The sequence below is a fragment of the Sceloporus undulatus genome, chromosome 4, assembly GCF_019175285.1.
Source record: "Sceloporus undulatus isolate JIND9_A2432 ecotype Alabama chromosome 4, SceUnd_v1.1, whole genome shotgun sequence".
Lineage (NCBI taxonomy): Eukaryota > Metazoa > Chordata > Lepidosauria > Squamata > Phrynosomatidae > Sceloporus > Sceloporus undulatus.
Genome location: NC_056525.1, coordinates 39,392,003 through 39,416,605, shown reverse-complemented (window position 1 = coordinate 39,416,605; position 24,603 = coordinate 39,392,003). Strand labels below are relative to the sequence as shown.

Genomic DNA, 24,603 nt, shown 5'->3' with positions numbered 1-24,603 from the left:
GCTCTGTCAAATAAGAGTCCAGATTTCCGCCAATCGCGCTCTAGTCGCTGTCCCACCCGCTTCATATTCTTTGGCTCTCCGGTGTACCAGGGCTTACGATTTGAGGCGGGTCGGAAAGGACGCTCAGGAGCGATTGTGTTGATAGCCTTAGTAACATCGGTGTTCCACATATTCACCAAGGCTTCAACAGAATCACCGGCATTATCAACCAGCAAACCCTCTAGAGCTTTCTGGAATCCGATCGGTTCCATTAGCTTTCGAGGGCGGACCATTCTAATGGGTCCTCCACCCCCGAGGGAGCAGACAGTGGCCCTAAGTTCTGCCCTGATCAGGAAATGATCCGTCCATGACAATGCGGCGGTATTGACAATGCCCACGGATATTCCTGCTCCGTACTGAAGACCGCATCAAGAGTATGACCCGCACAATGTGTGGGCCTGATGACCAATTGGGAAAGGCCCATGGTTGTCATGGATTCCATGAACTCCCGACCCGCACCTGTTAGACTGGTCTCGAGTGGGATGTTGAAGTCGCCCAGAACTAAGAGTCTGGGCGACTCCAACAGCAACTCCGAGACGAGCTGTGTCAGCTCGGATAGGGAGTCTGTTAAGCAACGGGGTGGACGGTATATCAACAGAATCCCTATACTATCCCTGGTCTTCAGGCACAGGTACATACACTCGAAGCGGTCCATCTTTCGGACAGGTATTCTGGTCAAGGTGAGATTGTCTGTATAAACCAGGGCCACTCCACCCCCTCACCCACTTTCCCTTACCTTCTCCATGACAGCATACCCAGCTGGGAGAGCTTGATTCCAAGTGATGACACTATCTTCTCCCAGCCAGGTTTCTGTGAAACAAGTCAGGTCGGCATTCTCATCCATGACGAGGTCATGGATAATATGGGTCTTATTCTTAACCGACCTGGCATTACAGAGGAGCAAGGTAAGGTTCTGTGGTGTGGATGACAAGCTCCCCATCCTACCTTGGGTAACAGAGTGAACTGAAGGCGGGATCACTTTCAACCATCGATCCCGTCTTCTTTTGTAACAAAATTTCACTCTGCTATCGCCATATCTTCCTTTGCCCCATACAAGCTCAATTGCCGCTCCCATTCCTTCCTCAGCCACCTCATTCCCATTATATTCCATCTCAGCTGCAGCTGCCTCTGCCTCTGCCTCTGCCTGAGAAGTCCCAATGGTGTGGGGAGCTGGCTTCTGGCTCTGGCTTCTGGCTGGAGTGATGCACCTCCTAAATGACCCTCTCCCAAATTAGATACAAATTTGGGCTGCAGCTGGGTCCTAATCGCATGGCATTTTCAGCTAAAAATGCCATCCGAGTACATCCCCACTCCAATTGGTCTATACTTCCTTTGTTATTTTTAGTTGCAAAAGCCGTGCGATAGGACCCGGCTGCAGCAGGGGCATTTAGGAGGTGCAATAATCTCCTAAGGCTATCATATTGTGGCCACATCATGAGAAGGCATGATTCATTGGAGAAAACAATAATGTTAGGAAAGGTGGAGAGAAGTAGAAAGAGAGGAAGGCCACATGGATGTACTCTATAAAAGAGGTCACAGGTATGAATTTGTGGTAGCTGAGTGGAGGATAGGGAATCATGGAGATGTCTCATCTACAGGGTCGCCATGGGTCAAGATAGACTCAAGGGTGGATAACAACAACAACAAATTTCCAGCAGTGACTCACTGGGCTGCAAGACTCTCAAAAGTTTGGAAACTGATCCAGACTGAATACTACTATTCAAAATAATTATGCAGATGAAAAGGTAGTGAGAGTGTTGCTCCTCCTTGCTGCCAAAAATGACAGATTCCACAGCTCTTGCCACAGAGTCAGGAGCACCTAAATCCAGTTTTGATGCAGAAAATGCTTCAAAGTGGCTTGATGATCATTGGTATGTATCCAGTGAAACTTCTCGTATTCCTCATTTGCAGTCCTTTCTGAATTCATTGTTTTATGTGAAACAAGCAAGGAAGCCTGTTGGCAGAGAAAAGCCAAAATAGGTAAGAATATGTTGGACTATCTGATAAAAAATTTCTAGATCAGGTCAGGCAACAAAGGGATTCTGCTATTTCTTGTGCTGGGCTGCCATCCCTCTCCCCTCCCCAGTCCTTGACTCATTGCTATCCACTCCATTATATGGCGTGTCTTCACTGTATGGAGCAATCCCTAGATGTGGATGGTGTCAGCAAGTTGGTGTTCAGCTTCCCAACTGAGTGATGTTCAACCTGGTTTGGGAAATGGTGCATTCCCCCTAAAAGACTAGCAGTACTCTGAAATCCAGCAGTGTCACTGGAGATGCAAGTGGCTTCAGTAATACAGGGCATCTTGGGCTAATATAACAATTTCAATCCTACTTGGACAAAGTGTTACATAAATGTCAGATACCAACAAGATTACAGCCAGGGTGTCCTTACTAACCTTTTAATGGATAGGTGGAGAACCTATGACACTCAGATATTTAGCTTTTATTATCCTTGATCATTGGTCAGGACTGGTGAGATTTGGAATCAATTAGCTTCTGGAAGGCTGCATCATGTCTTCTATGCCTCTGATAAATTTGTAAATGGCATGAAGCCAGGATATCTGAAGGATTACCATCACATCTATCTGTCTAGATCCCAAGATCATATCCTAGCTTTGATCCAGGTACTGTGTTAAGTGAGGTTTAACAGGTGACCACTAAAAAGATGATAGTAACATTTTGATAAGAAGCCCAGAGACATATGGCACCCATATCCTGGTCTTTTTGATGCCAAATTGAGACCTTTATATTGTTCCATTCATTTCTATCCTGGTATCTGTAGTGCTTTCACTTCTCTGAATTAATGTTTTGCTGGGGAAGGGATGTAAATTTCAGATTTACATTCTGATTGGCATTATCCTCTTTGATTTTCCACTTGTTTTTATCTTCTGTTATTAACTGCTCAGGTGAGGCCTGTTCCTGGACAGTGTATAGCAATATTGCAAGTAAATAAATTACAAAACAGGCTCCTTTATTACTTCCAGAATCCAGACCTAAGAACCACATATTCCTAAATTCCTACCTTGCACACTGAGAGAAGAAACATAGAATTAGCTCAAAAGCTGCAGCATTAAGAGAGGCCTTGCCTGTGTCTTGAGGGGGAAAGAGAAACTAATCCCAAAAGTCACAATGTTCTAAATCATGGTAACAGTGAGTGGACCTCCTCCTAGTTGCTAGTTGTTGTTGCTGTTTGCATCCAAATCATTTTTTTATTTATGACAACTCTAGGGTGAATCTATCATAGGGTTTTCTTGGTGAGTTTCTTCAGTGGATGTTTGCCATTGCAATCCTCTGAGGACGAGAAAGTGTGACTTGCCCAAGGTCATCCAGTGGTTTTCTATGCTTACACAGGGAATTGAACCCTGATCTCCAGAGTGGTAATGCAACACTCAAACCACTACACTACATATCCCCTGGGCCAGAGTGAGACAGTGGATGAGTGAGCAAGGAAACACCTTTTTCCTACTATCACTATCACCATACTTCCTGTCCCCATCACTGTCACCATACACCATAAACCAGAGTTCGGGAAAGTTACTTTTTGGACTACAGGTGAGTGGGACACAGCTGGTGTTAGAACAACTGGTTGCTTATTCACATATTCTCCAACATTTCAGAGACAAAATTATGTGACCCTGCAACATCAGAATGTGAGCAAGATGGCAAAAGTTATTAATGAGGAAGAACAGACAAGCTATCAGAGGCTGCAGCAGTTTGCTTTTACCTGACCCTACTGAGATGGACAGGATTCTGCCCCCTTGTCTCCTCTCCTCCCTGCTGAGTGAATAGAAAGCAAACTGTTTTTGTACTCTGAACTTATTTTTGCAGCGACTGAAATAAGCTGAGGACATATGGGAAACATAGGAGGAGAATGAATCTAGGGCCGCATTCCCACTACAAAATAACCCGGTGTGGAAACTGGATTATTTTGTAATCAAATCTCTCCGGAGCTGTTTACTCCCCTTTTACTCCCGTTTGTCGTTCACACTTAAGGGGGAAGAGAAAAAATGGCTGCTACGGAGAGAAGAAGAGGAGGAGGAGGAAAAAGAAGGCAAACTCCTGAACAAACCTTGCCAAGAAAACCCCACAACAAATTTGCTCACTTCAAATAGACAAACTTGAAGGCTGGCGGCATAGTGGGAAGGCTTGGGCCGCAGTGGCTCCTCTTCCTCCACCTCCTCCAAATGGGCTGCCTGCCAGTGTGCCCCTTGCCTCGCCACTGCTCACTGGAACCCTCCGGAGGGCTCTCTAAGTCCATGACAGCAACGGCAACGATGGCAGCAACAGCAGCAGCGACGCTCTGTCTCCCTCTCCTTCTCCTTCCTCTGCCAGTTCTCTTGCAAGCCAGCCTGGGGCCTCCTTGCCCTGGCCCCACTTCAGCCTAAGAGATCACATCCAAAGAAAGAGGGGGAGGAGGAGGAAGGCAACAGGGAGGGAGGGAGGAGAGGAGCCAGGAAGAGACCCCCAGTGGAGCGGGCAAGGCTGAGCCAGATGAGCGACCCTGGTTTGTCTGAGTTGGCCACCAGGCTAGAGAGGTCCTGCAGCCAGCTCTCTCCCTCTGCACTGCTGTCATGGACCACAGCAGCCCCAAAGCCAGGTTCCTAAAAGCAGGACCCTGCTCAGGGATTGCGAATGTGAATGGTATCTCTCATTCCCATTCCCCTGAATTGATTTTTCCCCAAAAGAACCACCAAAAAACTAATGTTTTAAAAAAGCTTTTTTTATTTGTCTTCCTTTAATGCAAATCCAACTGAACACAGTCATATCTGAAATGGTTCACAGTGTGAACCACACACATATAAATCGGTCAGGAAATCAATTTATTCTGTAGTGGGAATGAGCCCTAGGACACTTTTAAAGCAACAAAAAAGTGGGACATTGGAGGATTAATTGAGACTGACAAATCAGTACAGTTGTGGGGTATGCACTCATTCATCCAATTTTTATTAGAATTTCAGTCCAATTCCTTCACTGTATGCTAGGGAATACTAAGTTCTAGTGTTATGGGAGTGAGGAGCTAAGGGAATCTATTAACTTGATTTTACATATATGTAATTTTGCCTCAGAAGACAGATGCCCCTTTGTTTTTGAAATTTGAAAAATCTATCAAGTCTGAGTGTTTCAATGTTTTTACTTAAAAAGATGCATGCTTCAGCGAATTACCCATACTTCAGGGGCAAAGAAAATGGCTACCATGCCAAATCCTGAAGCCTGGCTCAGATCTCAGGTAGCAAAGCTGGAAAAAGTATTTGATCCAAAGACTTTGGCTGCATCCACACTGAAAAATTAATGCATTTTGCCACCGCTTTAACTGCCATAACTCATTGCTATGGAATTCTGGGATTTGTAGTTTTATGAGAAATTTAGCATTCTGTGTCAGAGAGCTCTGGTGCCACAACAAACTGCAAATCCCAAAATTTCATAGTATGGAGCCATGACAGATCAAATGGTGTCAATTTGCATTAATTCTGCAGTGTGGCAGCAGCCTTTGAGAAATCACTGCCAGTTAGAATAGATAGTACTGCTCTAGAAAGGGATCAATGTTGTGGACACAGTACAAGGAAGGTTTCTTTTTAATACATTGCTGTCATTGTTGTTTGTTGTTGTTCTCCACTCTCGAGTCAATCGACCCATGGTGACCCTGTAGCTGAGACCTCTCCAAGACTCCCTATGTTCCACTGCTCTGCTCAGGTCCTGCAAATTCATACTCATGACCGCCTTAATAGAGTCCATCCATCTAGCATTTGGCCTTCCTCCTTTCTGCTTCCCTCCATCTTTCCTAGCATTATTGTTTTTTCCAGTGAGTCATGCCTCCTCATGATGTGGACAAAGTACAACAGCCTCAGTCTAGTCATCTTGGCTTCCAGAGAGATTTCTGGCTTGATCTGCTCTAGGACCCATTTGTTTGACTTCTTGGCTGTCCATGGGAACCTCAGCACTCTTCTCCAGCATATTCTCAAATGAATTAATTCTCTTCCTATCCACTTTCTTAACTGTTCAGCTCTCACATCCATACATGGTAATAGGGAAGACAATGGCTTGTGTGATTCTAACTTTCGTGCTCAGTTGTATGTCTTTACATTTTAGGATATTTTCTAGTTCTCTCATAGCTGCCCTCCTCATTCTTAGTCTTCTTATGATTTCTTGACTGTAGTCCCCACTCTGATCAATATTTGATCTCAGGTATGAACATTCTTATTTCTATTTCCTCATTGTCTAGGTTGAAGCTGTGTAAATTTTATGTGGTCATTATTTTAGTTTTCTTTATATTCAACAATAAGCCTGCCTTTGCACTTTCCTCCTTGATCTTCCTTAGTAGTTGTTCCAAGTCTATGATGTTTTCAGCTAGTAGTATGGTGTCATCTGCATATCGTAGATTGTTGATGTTCCTTTCTCCTATTTGCACTCCTCCTTCTTCTGTGTACAGTCCTGCTTTTCATATAATATTTTCTGCATACAAGTTGAACAGATAGGAAGAGAGGATGCAGCCTTGTCTGACCCCTTTGCCAATTGGGAACCATTCTGTTTCTCCATGTTCTGTCCTGACGGTGGCCTCCTGTCCTGAGTAAAGATTCCTCATTAGGACTATCAGATGTGTTGGCACTCCCATTTCTTTAAGTGTGTTTGATAGTCTTTCATGATCTATACAGTCAAAGGCCTTGCTGTAGCCTATAAAGCATATTCTGATTTTCTTTTGGAATTCCTTGGTGAGTTCCATTAGCCACCATATGTTTGCAGTGTGGTCCCTAGTGCCTCTTCCTTTCCTGAAACCTGCTTGCACCTCTGCAATTTCTCTCTCCATGTATGGTTGAAGTCTATGTTGCAGAATTTTGAGCATGATTTTGCTTGCATGACAGATTAGAGCCATGGTCCTATAGTTGCTGCAGTGTTTTGTATCTCCTTTTTTGTGGATGGGGATGTATACTGATCATTTCCAATCTGTTGGCCATTGTTTTGTTTTCCGTATCTGTTGCCATATGTTGATTAGCACTGGTGTTGATTCTGTTAGTGTGTATTGAAGCAATTTGATTGGAATATCATCTGTTCCTGGTGATTTATTTTTCCCATTTCTCTAACTGTAGCTTCCACCTCTGTTTTTAGAATTTGGGGTTCATCTTCATATGACTCTTCGATCCATATGTCCTTCATTTTGTTATCCCTTTTATATAGCTCTTCTGTGTACTGCATCCAGCATCTTTTTATTCCTTCCTGATCTTGAATTATGTTGTTTTTATTGTCATGGCCCTTGATTTGAATTTCCCTTTGTTTTCCAGATCTTTTGGAATAGGTCTCTTGTTCTTCCCTTTTTCTTGCTGTCCTCTATCTCTCTGTATTGATCGTTGTAATATTTGTCTTTATCTATTTGCACCATTCATTGAACTGTAGCATTCATGGTTCTGAGTTTGTTCCTGTCTCCCTTTTGTTTTGCTTCTCTACTTTCTTTTACTGCTTGTAGCACTTTATCTGACATCCATAGTTTCTTCTCTTTCATTTTGACTACTGTAAATGTCTGTTGGCCTTCTTCTTTTATTATGTCCCTGGATTCTGACCATAGTTTTTTTGATTCCCAGTGTATTGTGCTTAGTAGTTCAAATTTGTTCCTTATATTGGCAATAAATTCTGTTGAAATATTGTTTAAATCAAATTTTGGTATGATGACTGGTTTTGTTCTGTACTTAAGTTTTACTCTTATTTTTGAAATAGGTAATTCATGGTCTATGCCAAAGTCAGTACCCGGTCTAGTCTTGGCCACCAAAATGGTGACCAAAACTGTCATTAGAAAGTTTAAAACAGAAGCTACAACAGATGTAAGACAGAATAACCACAGTATAAATTGTAGAGAGATCTTGTAGCACCTTTGAGACTAACTGAAAGAAAGAACCTGGCAGCATGAGCTTCCATAGACTTCAGTCTACTTCCTCAGATGCATTTAGTGGCGTGCATTTAGTCTCAAAGGTGCTACAAGATCACTCTACATACTGATTCTACAGACTAACATGGCTATACCTTTGAATTTCAACGCATACATTGTGTATTATACTGTGGCATAATTTAATTGTGATTGGCCAGGATTGCACAGAAATCTGGAGAATGCAGCCTTGCAATGCATAGAGATAGGACTGGGATTTTTAAAAAATAAATAAATACAATTTTCAGTTCATATTCTTCCCCCCCCCCCCCCCAGGAATGAGAGAGCATTGCAGAACAATGATTCTTGATTACATGCTGAGAGGTAAGTCTTTAAAGGCTTGTGAAAATAGTGTCCATACACAGTTTAACTGCTGTTTTCTGAAGCTGTTGCTTCTGTTGTTGTGTAAACCTCTGTTATGCATGAGTTTGAGCATGTCTGCTGGGTATATAAATTTTCATTTCCATTCTTAGCTGCACAAATAAGAAATTTTCATTTTTTTTTAAATTTCTTTCTTGAATTTGTTCCTCACCTTTCCCCTGGGATGGGATCTAATGTGGCTTATAAAATGTAAATTTAAAATTTTTTCTCACCATTGGGCAATGTTACTTGATCTATGCATTTTTCCAATTATTTTTCACATTTGGGGATGTTTTCATGAAAGTTTTGCAAAAATGTGCTTTTTTTCACAAGTACATTTTTATGAAAAAATGCTATTTTTTACCATTCCTACTGCTGATGAAAAATCTGTTTTCACTTTCACATGGGAGTAAAAAAATATTGTGGCAGTTGTCAAATCCACCCCCACCCCCACCCCTGCTGCAAATGATTGAGATACCTATAGTTTTTGTGGGGTTTTTGAGGGCTATGTGGCCATGTTCTAAGACGAGTTTATTTCTGATGTTTCACCTGCATCTGTGGCTGACATCTTGGAGACTCTTCTCTGAAGATGCCAGCCACAAATGCAGGTGAATGAACTCTTCTAGAACATTGCCCATAGCCCAAAACCCACAAACCCACAAAAAAACTAGGTGATGCTGGCCATTGAAAGCGCTTCGACTTCCGCTTGAGATACCCTTTCTTATCAATGCTAAAAATATGCAGAGATACTTAATATCCCTAACATGTACATGCATGTTTATACACACAAATTTAGATGATGCAATGCTTGATTCACCTCCCATGGCTTCTTATTAATCTTAGCTTAGTCTGCTCTTGCTCTGCCTTCCTCGCTGGACTCACTAGACTGAAGGAGAGAGCAGACACGTGAGCAGACAAATAAAAATAATGCTGCTTCTTATTCTTTTTCCTTGCTCACTTTCTTCACCAAAAGGAGAGGGTTGGGCAAGTGAGCAGTGAGAAACAAGAAGACATGTTTGATGGGGACATGGGAGAAGGCTTCTTAATGGTGGCTTCCAGGCATTGGATCTCCTTCCTTGATGTCCTTCTCTCATCAGATGAAAATTTCTGTTCCAACAGGCTTCTGGGAACTGATTATAAATGTTTTAAATACTATGCTAGTCTATGGAGATTATTATTTTAATGGCTATGTTATAAATGGTTTTAATTATATTTTAGTTACAACCGTGTGTGTGTGTGTGTGTTTTACCTATATGTGGTTTTCTGTGCTTGTTTCAACTTATGGAAGTCACCTTGACTCCCAGCTCTGGGGAAAATGCAGTATAAAAAGGAACAAAATAATGCTAACTAGTAGTAGCTGGTGGCAGAGACATCATAGTTCAAATAGTAGCTGGTGGAAGGTCTCCTTCTGGAACATGGGCTTTTGCAAGTACCTTACGTATTCCTGATAGCAATCCTGCACTGAATCTGACACTGTAAGCTGAATCTGTAGCCCTTGTGCTTCCTTTCTCTCTGTCGCTCATATTTCCTTTCTTTCTGTCTCTCATACTTCAGCTGTACTTGTCAGTATTCATTCACAGAGAACACAGTTCATTTAAGCCAGACTTGATTACAACTACTGCCACGTAAGGGGAAGAAAAGGAGCAGCAAGAATGGGAATAGATGTAAAACAGAAGGCAGCAAGGAAGAGCAATGAGGTCTGCTGAAGACTTTTTCTATTGACTGGGTAACTCCTTTGTTGTTATTAATTGCCATCTAGTCATCTTTGACTTTGACTCAAAGTGACCCTATTAATGAGAAACTTCCAAGATCCCATTATTAAGAGCCCAACTAAGATCTTGTGAGCTCATAGCTGTGGCTTCTTTAATTGAGTCTATTCGCCTGTAATGTGGCCTTCTTCTTTTCCTACTGTCTCCCACTTTACCAATCATTATCATCTTTTCTAATGAGTCATGTTGTCTCATTATATAATTAAAGCATGATTGCTTCAGTTTAGTCATTGGCATCTAGAAAGTGTTCATATCTGAACTGATTCATACTCACTTATATGTTGTTTGTCATGTGCTTTCAAATAATCTCTGATTTATGGAACCATATCATAGGTTTTTAATTGCCTTTGTCTAAGGTTGAACTATGCCCAGTGTCACCCAGTAGGTTTCCATGTCTGAGACTAAATACCCTAAAATCACTAGATCCCATCTAATCTTGGAAGCTAAGCAGAATGATTTCTCATTAGTACTTTGATGGGAGACCACCAACAAGGTGATGTAGACTATATTTCAGAGGAAAGAACTGGCAAAACCCCATCTGAGTATTTCTTGCCTAAGAAAACCCTGTGGAATTCATGGATTCACCATAAGGTAACAGACAACTTGAAGGCACATATACACATATACCACAACAAGAGCTTTTGCAAGGGCCCTTACAAACAGTCTAAGTATAGGGGTCTCTTTTGAAGAATACACAGAGGATGCTGCAGTATTTCCATGCATGGCCTACATTTGGATTAATTTGGGCTCTGAATTAAGGAAACATGTCTTGCCCTTATTCCTCAGTTTATGTTTACTTGCAAATTTTACAGCCAGCATGGTAGAGGAGGTGCTTGATAAATAGCACGCCTGGGGGAAATGCCAAACAGAACCACTGTGGTGGGAGAAGCACTTAGCAGAGGTATCAGGTAATTACCAAGCACTGCCGGCTGCTCCTGTCATAGTTCAGTAACAGCCATGTGCTGATTCAAAACAGAGGGCTGGATGGAGGAAGAAAGAAACTGAATTCAAAACAGAAAAAGCCTCTGTGGACCAAAGGGTCACACACTTTTTTTTTTTCCTTTTCAGAACCCCTTCAGTTATTGAGAACTGAGCAAGCTTGCTTTGAAAGTTTTTTTGTTTTGGTCATTTGGTAAATCTAATGGGGATTCTCTGTATTTTGTTGTTGTTAATTGCCCTCGGGTCATATGTGTGTGTGTGTGTGTGTGTGTGTAATAAAAATACATCTTTTTTAAAAAGTAAACATTGAACAGATAAATATTTAGCAGTACTCATTTTAAACCGGGATACTAATATAAATAAATAAATAAATAAATAAATAAAGCTTTATTTTTACCCCAGGAGCCCTGGTGGCGCAGTGGTTCAATGCCTGTACTGCAGCCACTCACTCGCAAACCATAAGTTTGCGACTTCAATACCAGTTAAAGGGCTCAAGATCGACTCAGGCTTGCATCCTTCCGAGGTCACTAAGATTAGTACCTAGATTATTAGGGCAATTAGCTTACATTTTGTTACCTGCTTAGGAACTGCTTAAGTGCACTGATAAGCGGTATAGAAATATACTCGCTATTGCTATTAATAATAATAATAATTTTTATTTATAGACCGCTATTCCGCAATGATCATAGCGGTGTACAGTAAAATTGCAAAACAATACAAAAAATTGCAAGGCCTCTCTCCCCCTCAGGATGGTGGTCAGGAGGAGGGCTCTTTGTCTTCCAGGCCAGGCCTCTCTCCCCCTCAAGATGGTGGTCAGGAGGAGGGCTCTTTGTCTTCCAGGCCTGGCCTCTCTCCCCCTCAAGATGGTGGTCAGGAGGAGGGCTATTTCCCCACCTCTCTGTCAACGACAATCGAAGCAGCTTACAATTAAAACAAGAATATACATACCCCATATCCCAATCATTCCCTCCCTCCCCTAAAACGTCAGTTAAACAGATGAAACATTAAAAGTAATACAATTAAAATAATCCGGGATGGGCAGATGGGGCACAAGTACTCGGTGGGATGATGGATTCAGTTGGTGGCATATACTAATGTATATGAGGGGTTGGGGCTTACATTTATTCCTTAGAGTTAATAAGGAAGAACACTAATGCACTTACTCATTAGTTAGTTTTACAGCCTCAACGATATGGCTTTGCTCTTTCTCTCATCGTACTGTTAATGTATTGGAACAGAGGCACTATATTCTATATATTTTAGTCCTATGTGAGATGTGAGCTGCATGGTTTTGGCATGTCATTTGCAAACATTCATGTACTGTGAGAGTGTGAACCTTGCTCAGTAAGCCTGAGGTATATACAAGAGCTATTGTCTTGCTAATTTTGGCGGGATACAGACTGCCCCTTTCCCCAATGGATTGGGGCCTGAGCTGCCACAGTGGCATCCCCGGAAGCCCCGATCTGCCACTTCTCCAGGCTCCAGGGAAGCTGCAAAATGCTGCTTCCCCACGGCCTGGAAAGGGGTTCCTTGGGGATCCACTCGGCCCCTTTCTCTTGTGTATCGCTGGTGCAGCTGTGTAAAGGCTGCACCAGCGATAAGCACCATGAAAGGAGCTCCGGTTCGGAACTCCTTTCAGCGCCACTGAAAGGGTGCCACAAGAGCCCTGTAGCTGCGCCAGCACCTAATGGCTGCACCGCACCATTTGGACACGACACAGCCATCACGTCAAAATGTCAGCACCCATGTAGACAGGGCGCCGCCATTTTGATGTATGGAGTACATCCTAGGGCTAAGGAGCGTCTGTAAAGGATGCTCCCAGGCAACCCTAGCACATACTCAGTACATGTAAAAAGGCCCATCTGTACCGGGCCTTTATTCCTAATTTATACATAAAAGTAAGGTGAGCTGCAAGTACCAACTCAGGTGGTGTTTTCTGCTGCTCCAGAGACTAAGACCCAAAGCAAGCTCCAGGAAAAAAGATTCCACCTCAACATTCCTGACAGTGAGGGCTGTTCAACAGTGGAACAAACTCCCTCGGAGTGTAGTGGAGTCTCCTTCCTTAGAGGTCTGTATTCCTATGTATTCCTTCATAGCAGAAGGGGGTTGGACTGGATGGTCCTTGAGGTTCCCCCCAACTCTACCATTTCTTGTTTGGGCTTCAATCAAAGTTTATTTGTTGAGACTGGGTTTTGTGTGTGTGCGTGCGTGCCAAGATGAACCTTGGGAATCCCTTCCAATGCTAGGAATTCCTGCCATTGCACCCCATGTGAGGGTCACACTCTCTCAGCCTCAGAGGCAGAGCATGACAAACCTCTCTCTCCAGCTCTCTCAAGGTGATGCTAAGGCAAATCTATTTTTATTTTACATTTTAATTTTTTAAATTTTTTTTTTAAAAGGCGAGATCAGAATATCCATGAGTGTTGGTAAAGCAAACCTATCATGCATTTTATTTATTCATTTTTGGCAAGGAGAGTTCAGAATACCATGAATGAGAGAGTGTGATGTATCCAAAAAGGGAGTTGGATGAGATGACCCTTGGGAATCCCTTCCAATGCTACCCCCTTCTTCTCTTCTGTGAGAATTTGAATGGCAGAGCATGACATAAAGGGGAGAAGGTCTTATCCACCACCACCTACACACAACATGCTCTCCCCTTTTGTTCTCTTTTGTTTGTCAAAGCAAAGCTGTGGGCAAAGATGGGGGGACATCACCCTAACAAAGGAAATAGCCTCTGGTAAAAGCCAGTATGAATGGTAGCTTTTCTTACGCAAAATATCCAAATCCTGGCCGTCGAACTGTCAGCTGAAAGGTCTCTTCACTTCATTTGGAAATGATCAAAAATAAAAATTCTTACTCACTGATCAAGAAGTGCTCAGAATTTCTTCTCTTTATAATGCTTTCGAATTTTTCGAATAATAGAAATTTCTACCACTTTCTATTGTTTTTCGAATTTTGAAGAATATTCTTTACATCACTAGTTCCAAGTCCTAAACAAGTGACACAAACCTATACTATGGTCTTTTATTTTGAATCGGACCATCCATGATTTGCTCACAGATGCACTGTTGGGTGGGATATATAGCACAAAAACCTGACTGGAAAGATCTTATCTGCCCTAGTTATGTTCTTACACTATGGCAATCTGTGTCATGACATGAGGAGGCTTTTCCTCATATAACAAGTGTTTTGTGTCTTCAAACGAGATGAAGAATATTCTTGGCATGTTTCTGGTTAATTTTTCATTGCCCACCTGGAAAACTGACTTTTGTGATCTATAAAGGCACTTTGTGAAGTATTTTCAGTGCAAGAATCTTTTTAACTTTGCTGCGTGCATTTAAATTATTCTCACTAAAGAACTAATAATAATAATAATAATAATAATAATAATAATAATTTATTTTTATTTTCCACCTCTCCCTATGGATCGAGGCGGGATTACAACAAAATCACATACATCATACAATCAAACATTAAAATTTCCATAAAAATAACCCTCCTATGACACAATAATACAGTGCAATGCAATACAATTAAAACAATACACTTGCCATATACTGTGTACACCTGTTCTTCTTTGGCCTCAAAGAATTATGTTCCCCCAAACAGACAAAACAACATATAGGAGCAGCCTCATGATTAAACAGAACAATATAGCTGACTCAGGGTACAGATACTGAAATGGCTGGTTCGTGAAAACAATCCATCTGCCCATTGCCTTTGGTCCTCCTGAGTTAACCAGTTATGGCAGTTTTGGCAGAAGATGCAACCTTGCTTCCAGTGTCAAAATAAGATTCAGTGGCCTGCCCAGTCAGATTCTGTATGTGAAGTGGAAGGGGACACCATCCTGACCTTTGCCTCAAACAGTAAAATGTCTTGAACCATCCCAGACATAATGCACGCTTGTTCAATTTCAGAGCAGCATTTCACAATGAGTTAGGAGAATATTCATTTCAATGGTTACTTCACTTTTCTCTAAAAGGTGTCTACACAACCTCTGGTGTTCTCCTCTTTGAAACACATGAAAGCATTCCAAAGCCTGCTGTTACAAACTTCTCCAAATCTCTTGGGGTAAAGACAGCATCTGTGTTGTGTGCATTTATTCAAGGAGGGGGGCTGAATAACACTTTGGGGGTACCGCCCCTGCCAGCGTGTCTCTGCTAGGCAATATAAACAGGACCAACTTGCATCTTTCATTCACCAGTTGGTGCATCATTATTTTTTCCAAGAAGAGAAAAGAAGAAGCAGATCATTAGAAACCTGCAAGGTATGTAGGAACTGTTTTTAAAGATTTATTATTGGAAGCAAATTGTGTCTTGTGTACCCCAGAATTATTCTCCCCTTGCATCCATTACAGAAAAATAAAACTAACTCCTCTCAGCCCAATAATATTATTTCTGAACCCATGGTTTAGGTTGCTGTTGTTGTTCAAATGAGGTGAAAATAAAAAGGTGCTCAGAATAGCAAATGTTGAGAAAATTTTGATACTTTCAAGACATATATAACATTTCTTATGATGAACACATTTCTTTGACCTTATGCGATACTTTACTACATTACCAAAATCTGATGCTGAAGATCAGCAGTCTGCTGATGTGTGAACACTGCTGTTACATCAGTGCAGTCTAAACTAAAACCTTATGCAATTTGTGGGAGTGAATGTCAACAAATTTTATAAGACTTCTTTGAAACAGGCATTCAGATGATTGAGCTGCAAGTAAAACATCTCTAGGAACTTAGTTTTTACATAAGAGAACTTTCTCACTTCTTAGACTTTGGCAGAAAATCCTATCGATCTTATGCTTTAAATGCATTCGGAGTCAGCAAATTTGTTTAATGACCAAAAAAAAATGTTTTCAAAAATATATATAATAAAATAGTGATTATCCTCAGGAATATTATTATCCAGAAAAAATGAATCCTATTTCAATTTAATCATATACATTTCATAATCTAATATAGAACATGAAATGCTGTAATAACATAGCAGACATTTCAAGAACCCTGTAAGAGGCAGAAATGGGTGACTTATCATCAATCATTATAATTCCTATAAGCAGGCTGCTCTTGTGGATGAAAGAATATATTTTAGTCACTGTATCCAAAGTCTCCTGTGTAGTGATGTGTTAGAACTGGCATTTATACTTTCCAACTTAACTAGAAAGTGAGTAACAAAATTCCTCAGAGAAATAGATAATTTAAGATTAACCAGTACAGTTTTGTAACTGATCTGTTGTAGCAAGGTTGCAATCCTATACACTTCTCCCTTGGTTTCAGTCCCACTGAACCCATTAAGATTTATATCTGAGTGGAAATGTATAGGATAATGATGTCTCTCAGTTACAGCAAGTGAAAGTAGTACTAATGGAAGTCACATTTTAGAGCTGTTTAATGAAAGCAAAATTGAACAAATTACATAGATAACTCCTTAATTGGAGAAATAATTGGAAACATTCCCTGAGACATTCGTGTTTGAAACACCATCAACAACACCATAGTTTCCATTATGATGCTTCCTTAAAATAAATTTGATTAATAGTTGACTGAATGTCTACCTTTTAAATTTGAGATTTATCACATTGTATGCATTAACTAGTTTACAGATGCCAAGATTACAGCTATTTCATAATCACTGAAATCAGCAGTAATTATATTATGAATTGCCATTTTAAAAAAAATCAATAACTCTGTCCTTATCTTTTTAATTTTTCTCTGACCTTGCTGTATACACACTCATCCACCTAAAGTGTGTGTAGTGTGTGTGTAGTGTGTGTGTACCTATACATCCCTGCAACTCAAAAGAATAAAATACTCTATATGTCAGATGAAATGGAACGTAGTCCAAGAAAGGTTATGCCATAATAAATGTATTAATTGTTAAGGTGCTATAAGAGTCTTTGACCATCAATTTTTAATAGAGCATATAGAAGTATCTGTTATACTAACATGAATTTTCTCTTATTGTTATTTTTTACTTGCAAGGATAAGGATATCACTTTTTTCATTTTCTGTTCAAAATGTTCTGCTGATTCCCTTCTTGGAAACAGTGGTACTCAGGTAAAGCTTTTTATATGTCCAGGCTGTTACTTTTGAGCAGATATTCCTGACATTTAACATAATGCCAACACCACCACAACAACAAGAAGCCAGGTATACTGTTCCTTTCAGACATCACTTCTGCTTTTCAACTTTAAAAAGAGCTTTACAGCTTCTGAAATAACCCCTCTGTGAATATGTCTTCAAATAAATAATCTATCCCCAATGAAATAGGGTCGCGTTACTGAAAATGAGGGCTACCCATGTAAATCCCTAGGAAATCCCCTGTCTAGGAAAGGCTGAATCTGTCAACTTTGTTTTAATCCATCTCTCATATTTCCTGCTTTTAAGTTTGTTCTGTTCCATTTCTACATTTGTTTGCAAGTTGCAGGCTTTGTTTTAGAAAAGAAGACCATAGCAAAATGTGTGATTCATCTTTCTATGCATTTTTAAATGTACACCTTTATGTACTCACACTTGTCTAATAGATACTTTATTGCAAGCAGTTTTTCTTACTCTAATCTCATGCTCTTCAGGATTTGGGGTACATTGAGGATTGTATTTTCTTTGTGTATTTTTCCCCAGTGTATGCATCCCTGAATGCATTTTTCCCCCAGAAGACTTCCTTGCAAAATACTGGGAAAGTGTGATAAGTTTATAGATAACTGGAATCCAGTTTGTATATTGATTCCACAAGTAGAATTTAACCAAATAAACTTTACTATCAGTATGTAGAGGGTTCTTGTAGCACTTTTGAGACTAACTGAAAGAAAGAAGTTGGCAGCATGAGCTTTGGTAGACTAAAGATACATCTGAGGAAGTAGACTTAAGTCTACAAAAGCTCATACTGACAACCTCTTTCTTTAAGTTAAGACTTTATTGCATCAGATCCGGTGCCCGACTTACCTCTTCCGAATGAATTCAGAGGTTACGCTGATTTTATCACAAGGACTTTCCCCTCATAATGGCTTCCTGTTGCATTCAGTGTTGTATTCAGGCCCCATAAATTGCTTCGGCAGCCATTTTTTCCAAATCAGAAACTTTGGAATTGGAAAATGGCCGCCGAATTAGCTTATGGGGCCTGAATTCAACACTGGAGGCTATGGGAAGCCATTTCAAGGGGAAAGTACATGTGATAAAATCAGCGTAACGTTCAAATTTGGCTCAAATTCAGAAGAGGTAAATCAGGCACCGGAGGCAGTACGATAAAGTCCTTAGTCTCAAAGATGCTATAAATTCTCTCTACATACAGATTCTAGAGACTAACATGTCTATATCTTAAAATTTACTATCACCCATGGTCCTGTTCAGTGCTCAAGATGCACACACCTTCCTTTCAAGTAAACTGAAATTTCATCCATCAGTTGTTCACTTTGTCCTCCCACTTCCTTCTACACTAAACAACTAATCGGCTCAACTTTATTCGACAAATCTGTATGTATGCACAGTTGGATTAAATCCATTGATCTAAGAAGATCCCATAAGTGCTGGATCTACTTCAAAAAAAATCACCTTTGACTTTACTTTTGTTCTCCCTCTGAGATATATTCCTGTTTCATAAACTAGGAGACACAGACACACAATATAATGGATCTGAACGACAATATATGACCAATCCCTCATCAGCTGTGAAATGCCCTTCCTCGGTTCAACCCTCTCTGTGTTCCCTTTTTCCTTCCAGACTGAGAATTTTGGTCCTTTCTGGATTCAGGTCATTTAGCTTGCAAGGCTGAGGATTCTTTTTGTGGATGGTCATACACATATTTTTTTAAAAAGAATGTTTTTAGCTGTTCTGCCTGTTTCTGTTTTTTTATTATGTACTTCTTTAACTTTTATTTCTGATTGATTGATTGATTTCAGTAAGATTTTAGGGCAATGGGGTGGTTAACTGTTGTAGTCGCCTTGAGAACTCCGCAAACATTGGAAGGGTGGAAAATAGTTAGTTAGTTAGTTATTAAATATATATTCTGTTCCTTTTGTAGTTCTGTCTTTGTGTGTACATTGCTTCAAGTTGCCTATTGATTTATGGCAAACCCATCAATTTCATAGGGTTTTCATAAGCAAGGAATACTCAGAAGTGGTTTGTCATTGTCTTCCTTTGGAATATTGATATGGGAAACTTCTACTCTAAAACTCAGAGGCATGGAGTGTATTAAATTTCTCTTCCAGAAGGAGTCACATTTTCAAAAATGATTTAAAATACAGGATCTTTCTGTAGTAATGTGGGTTTTTTAAAATATATATATCCTTGAATACTGGTTAAATTGGAGGTAATAGTTCCCAAAACATTACAGCATAGTCTCATTCTTTTCAAAACATCTTGAGCTAATATTGTGGAGTTACTTTTGGCTCTTTCATTTCCTTATGTTTCAGTGGATTCTGTCCATTTTTGCCTTGGTCTCAGCTAGCTGATTGTTTGCACATAACAGACATAAAAATTTCAGCGTGATTATTGCTTCCCTGCTACAAAGAGTTACTCCTTATTGCTAAATAATTAGAAGTAATTAATTCAGGCAAAATAACTGAAGAACACAATGAAGGTTAGATTGCCTGTGATAGCGAGCAGACTTTTTATTCTTTTAAGAATGTTTTAATTATTTTTATTATTATTATGCTTTATTTATATAGCGCTGTAGATTTGCACAGCACTGTACATACAAACAAAAAATTAGATAACAGTAAACCTGCCCATGGCATACAATCTAAAAAGTAATAGCATAATACATATAAATAATACATAACTATACAGGAAAGGGTTCAATAAAACAGGCAACAAATTAAAAACGTCAAATAGCAAATAATAGTCACGCAATGCCTGGGAACGCTTCTCTGAACAGGATGCCCTTCAACTCAATTTTGAAACTGGTTAAAGAAGTGATGAGCTGTGTTCATGGGGGAAGGAGGTTCCAGGAGTGAGGGGCAGCAAGTGAAAAGGGACAAATCTGGGACAGAGCAGAGAAAATCCTGGGCTGAGACAGCAGACCTTGACTACCAGAATAGAGGGCCTGCGCAGGAAGGTGAGGAGAAAGAAGGTCTGATAAATAAGGAGGGGCCAGCTCATGGAGGGCTTTAAAAGTCAGCAAGAGGAGCTTATACTGAATATGGAAGCGGAACCAGTGAAGGGATAATAATAAAGGAGAGATATGGTTGGAGTGGTGGACGGATGTAATAATGCATGCAGCTGAATGCTCGACAGAAATTAAAGGACGGAGGTGGGAGAGAGGAAGCCCTGCCAGAAGGAGGTTACAATAATCTAGTCATGAGACAACCAGAGCGTGGACCAGAGTCTAATGCCCAGAGAATTTAAAATAGAGAAGTACTGCATGTTTCTTTGAGTTAAAAGACATTGACTGGTGTCCTGTTCAGGATTTATATCATCGTAAACTGACATATGACCATGTAAAGGTGAACGGTAATATTGCACAATGCTTGTAACATTGAGCAGAGTTCTCTGGAACTATTTCACAAATTGAGCCAACAATGGAGCCATTAGCATTTTGATATCCATTTTGCAATGGGTCCCTCAGATAGGTATGGGATATCAAAATGCTATGGTTATCACTGCATAATTGAAACTCCCATTGCACAGCAGCACACAGTGCTGGATTCCCCAATACATTTTGTCGCAATTCATTAGAAAGATTTTTTTTTAAAAAAACGTATTATTAAAATACACAATATACAAAATATAATACAAAAATTGAGAACAAAAATAAGTCAAACAAAATAATAACAATACAAACAAGACAAACAAAACACATATATTGTCCTTACTATACATTAAGCACTAGTCTTATCAATCTGTTTACAAGAGTTTAAGGATCACAAAACATGTAGTGTAATAGTTAAGGTATCTATTCCTATTCATTCTTTACCTCTCTCTATATATTCTACACCCTATCTTGACCTTCCCATCTTAACTTTCCCGCTTCAATCTTCCTTCCCTTACCCCTTCTCTCCCATCTCTCACTCCTCTACCTACTCTTACCTTCTTCTTCACTTACTTTACCCTCCCCATATCTAACCTATATAGAAAGATTATTTGTCCTGATAGGGATGTAGGTATGATAGCATAAAGTTATGAAATATAAGCCTCTAATTTATTTTTTAAATATTTATTTACTTATTTATTTATATCCCACTCTTCAGAAATGCTCTCAGAGTAGCTTACAAATTGTTGAAAGTTCCTTTATCCCATTCCCTTCCCTCCTTTTCCCCCTTAACCCCCCCACCCTCTTACCCTTACCCTCCGTCCCCTCCTCTTCCCCCTGTACACATCCTAGTACTTCCAACCTATATAGTCCTTTAAAGATTACATATTACTCTTTCGATTTTCCTTTACAATCATCATCCTTCCTTTACATATATCTATATACAAGTCATTTCTTTCGTTCTTTACCTCTTTATTTCCTAATCTTCCTTTTCTTTTCTTTTTCTCTCCTTTATTTTACTAGTTTTCTTTTCTTCTTTCCACATAACATATTACTAAGTTCCATTCATCTTTATCCTTATCCTCTTCCTCTTTCTCTCTTTTTAACCTTTTAGACAATCTGTCTGAATCTCTCATATCTAACAATTTATTAGTCCATTCTTTTAATGTAGGGGTCTGTGTAGATCTCCATTTTTGGGCGTATAACAACCTTGCTGCTGTCACCATGTATAACACAATTTTCCAATATGTTCTTTCAGTCTCTCTTCCTATCACACCTGTCATATTTAACAAAAATAACTCCGGGTTTTTCGGGAAATTCCTTTCCAACATTTCTTTCATTGCTTCATATATTTCCCCCCAAAACTGCTTTGCTTTGCTACAGACCCACCATATGTGGTAAAACGTTCTTTCTGTTTTTCCACACTTCCAACACATTTTGTTTACCTTTTTGTACATTTTGGACAACTTAACCGGTGTCAAATACCAAAAATAAAACATTTTAAAATAATTTTCTTTCAGGTTCTGTGCCATGGTGAACTTACAGGTTTTCCTCCATGACAATTCCCAGTTTTCTACTCCACTTTGTCGTGTTTTCTTTAATCACTTCCTGTTCCAAATCTCTTTTTAGTAATTCCTTATAATATTTTGTTATCTTTTTATTTTTCTGTTTTTCTAATATTATTATGTCCAATTCATTGTTTTTTTTCTCTATTCCTTCTTGCTTCATGTCTTTCTTAAATCTTTCTTCTAATTGTTTATATGCAAACCATTCTATTTCTATATTCTCTTGTTCTAATTTTTCTCTAGATTTAAGTTTTAATACCGCTTTTTCCCCTTCTTCCACAATATGCTCATATGTTATCCATTTCTCTTGTACTTTTCTAAATTTTCCAAAATGAGCTTCTTGTGGTGATGTCCACCCTGGAATCTTATTGTAAAATCTTTTACTATAATATTCCCAAATTTTTAAAAGTCCTTTTCTAATCACATGATTTTTAAATTCCTTATCTTCTTTCCATTTTTTATACACTAAATATCCATGCCATCCTGTTTTATTGTTATGACCCTCTAATCTTAGCACCCTTTCATTCCTTAGGTTAATCCAGTCTTCCAGCCACAACACTCCACAAGCATAATAATATTTTTGTAAATCTGGTGCACCCAAGCCTCCTCTATTTTTTACATCTATCACATTATTCCATTTTATTCATGCTTTCCTGCCAGCCCAAATAAATTTTGCCAGTTCCTTTTTCCATTCTCGAAAACATTTATCATTGTCAATAATAGGCAAATTCTGGAATATAAACAAAAATTTGGGAAGTACGTTTGCTTTTATGGCGGCTATTCTACCAAAAAGTGACAAGTGTAATTTAGACCATCCGCTCAGATCTTCCTTAATTTCCTTCCACTTTTTCTTATAATTATCAGCAAACAAATTCCCTACTCTCTTTGTTATCCAAATTCCCAAGTAATTTACTTTGTTTTGAACTTTAAATCCAGATAACTCTTCCAATTTTTCTTCTTCTTCTTTTGTCAGATTTTTCGTAATCATAGCTGTCTTGTTCACATTGATCTTAAGGCCTGCTGCTACTCCAAATTCTTGTAGCACTTTTTTTAGCTCAACAACACTATAAGGGAAGGTATAGACGATATGTATGATCTTTTATTGATGATTACTGAAAATAAGGATGTAAAGAAAAGAAAAACCAAATAAAAATAAAATTAAAAAAAAACAAATTGTTGAAAGTTCCGTGCCTTCAGGCTTACCATCTAAAAAGACCTGACACTAAAGGCAAAGGGATTGACAGTGGGGAAGGGGATCAAGTCCAGCAGATACTGCTGGTTCATCTCTCTCTCTCCAAGGCCAGGGTCGTAACAGTTAAGATGGAGTGAGGGCCTTTCATCTTCCTCTGGGGTTAGGCATGATGGAGCGGTGCCTACTTCTTCTCTCCCTCTGAGGCCAGGACGATGGCAGTTGGAATGGAGGGAGGGTGTTTTATCTGTCTAATCCAAAATCTGGGCCCAACTGGAATCCTGCTGATAATTTACAGACTCTTGAGAAAGTGTCAGAAATGTCTTTTCAAACTTTCAACAACTACAATAGTAGATTCAGGATCTCAGCCAATGCTTTTGCAAATGCTGAAATGGCATGATCTCACCAGGGGCAATGGAGGCTTGTTTTGGAGTTTTTGGGGTGGGGAGATAGTTAACAAAATTAAGAGACATAGGCATTGATGTGCAAGTGAATGCAACCTTCACTTATAAAAAACAGATAACTCATGAACAGTCTAGTTCTGGTTATGATCTCTGGGGTTTGGGACTTTTCTGTTAAATTGCCACCACCTAGAAGCCTCCAGAATTGGTCGTTTGGGGACATTTTACCCTTTCTGGATGTTGAGCTCTTGGGGTAATCCAGGACAAAATTAGGGGTACAAGAAAATGGGCCTTAGGAGAGACTTGGTCCACTCATGTTGCATATAGTGTAACATAGGACTTTATCACACGGGGACAATTCAAAGTATAAACGGTGATTATCCCATGAAAACCACGCAGTCGCAATTAAGATTTTCAAATGACATCATGCATAAAGTTCCATTATTCTGGGAATATCCCGTGAAAATTGCACAATAGTGATAAAAGTTTTCACATGACATCGCAATGAAAAGTAATTAAAGTGCCATTATTCAAGGAATAACCAGGAAAATCCTGTGAATGATTTGTTGCTGTTTATTGCCTGGTTATTCCAGGGATAATGGCTCTTTTATCATGCTGTATGTGAAAATGTTAATTGCATTTTAATCACAATTGTGCTATTTTCATGGGATAATCACCATTTAAAGTACCAATTTTCCCCCATGTGATAAAGTCCATACTGTCTTCCTCCATTTCTCAGGGTAAAACACCATGCAATGGTGTTTATGCTTTTGTAGAAATGTACTTACACTGGGCCCTTATATTTGGGGAGTAAAAATAGCAAGCATAATGTCCTAATCAGAAAACCTCTCCAATCTAGAACAAGCTCCTTTTCTTTTGGTCCTGTTGAAAACCATTTCTTACAACTTCCCGGGCTGTAGCTAGGATGTGGGATGGAGGCAGGGATTATCGCTCACTAAATCA

The 24,603-nt window shown here is 39.6% G+C and overlaps 1 protein-coding gene across 2 annotated transcripts in view; it reads left to right on the top strand.

Moving 5' to 3' along the window:
• The first annotated feature begins 8,238 nt into the window (after positions 1–8,238).
• LOC121929698 (agouti signaling protein) overlaps positions 8,239–24,603 on the top strand; it is a 76,247-nt gene continuing 59,882 nt past the window's right edge. Inside the window, exon 1 of one of the 2 annotated variants that reach the window (XM_042465535.1) lies at positions 8,239–8,274. The gene's annotated coding sequence lies outside the window, so the exon portion shown is untranslated. Of the gene's footprint in view, positions 8,275–15,235; positions 15,286–24,603 lie in introns of those variants that run through there. The other variant, XM_042465533.1, reaches the window with a different exon arrangement.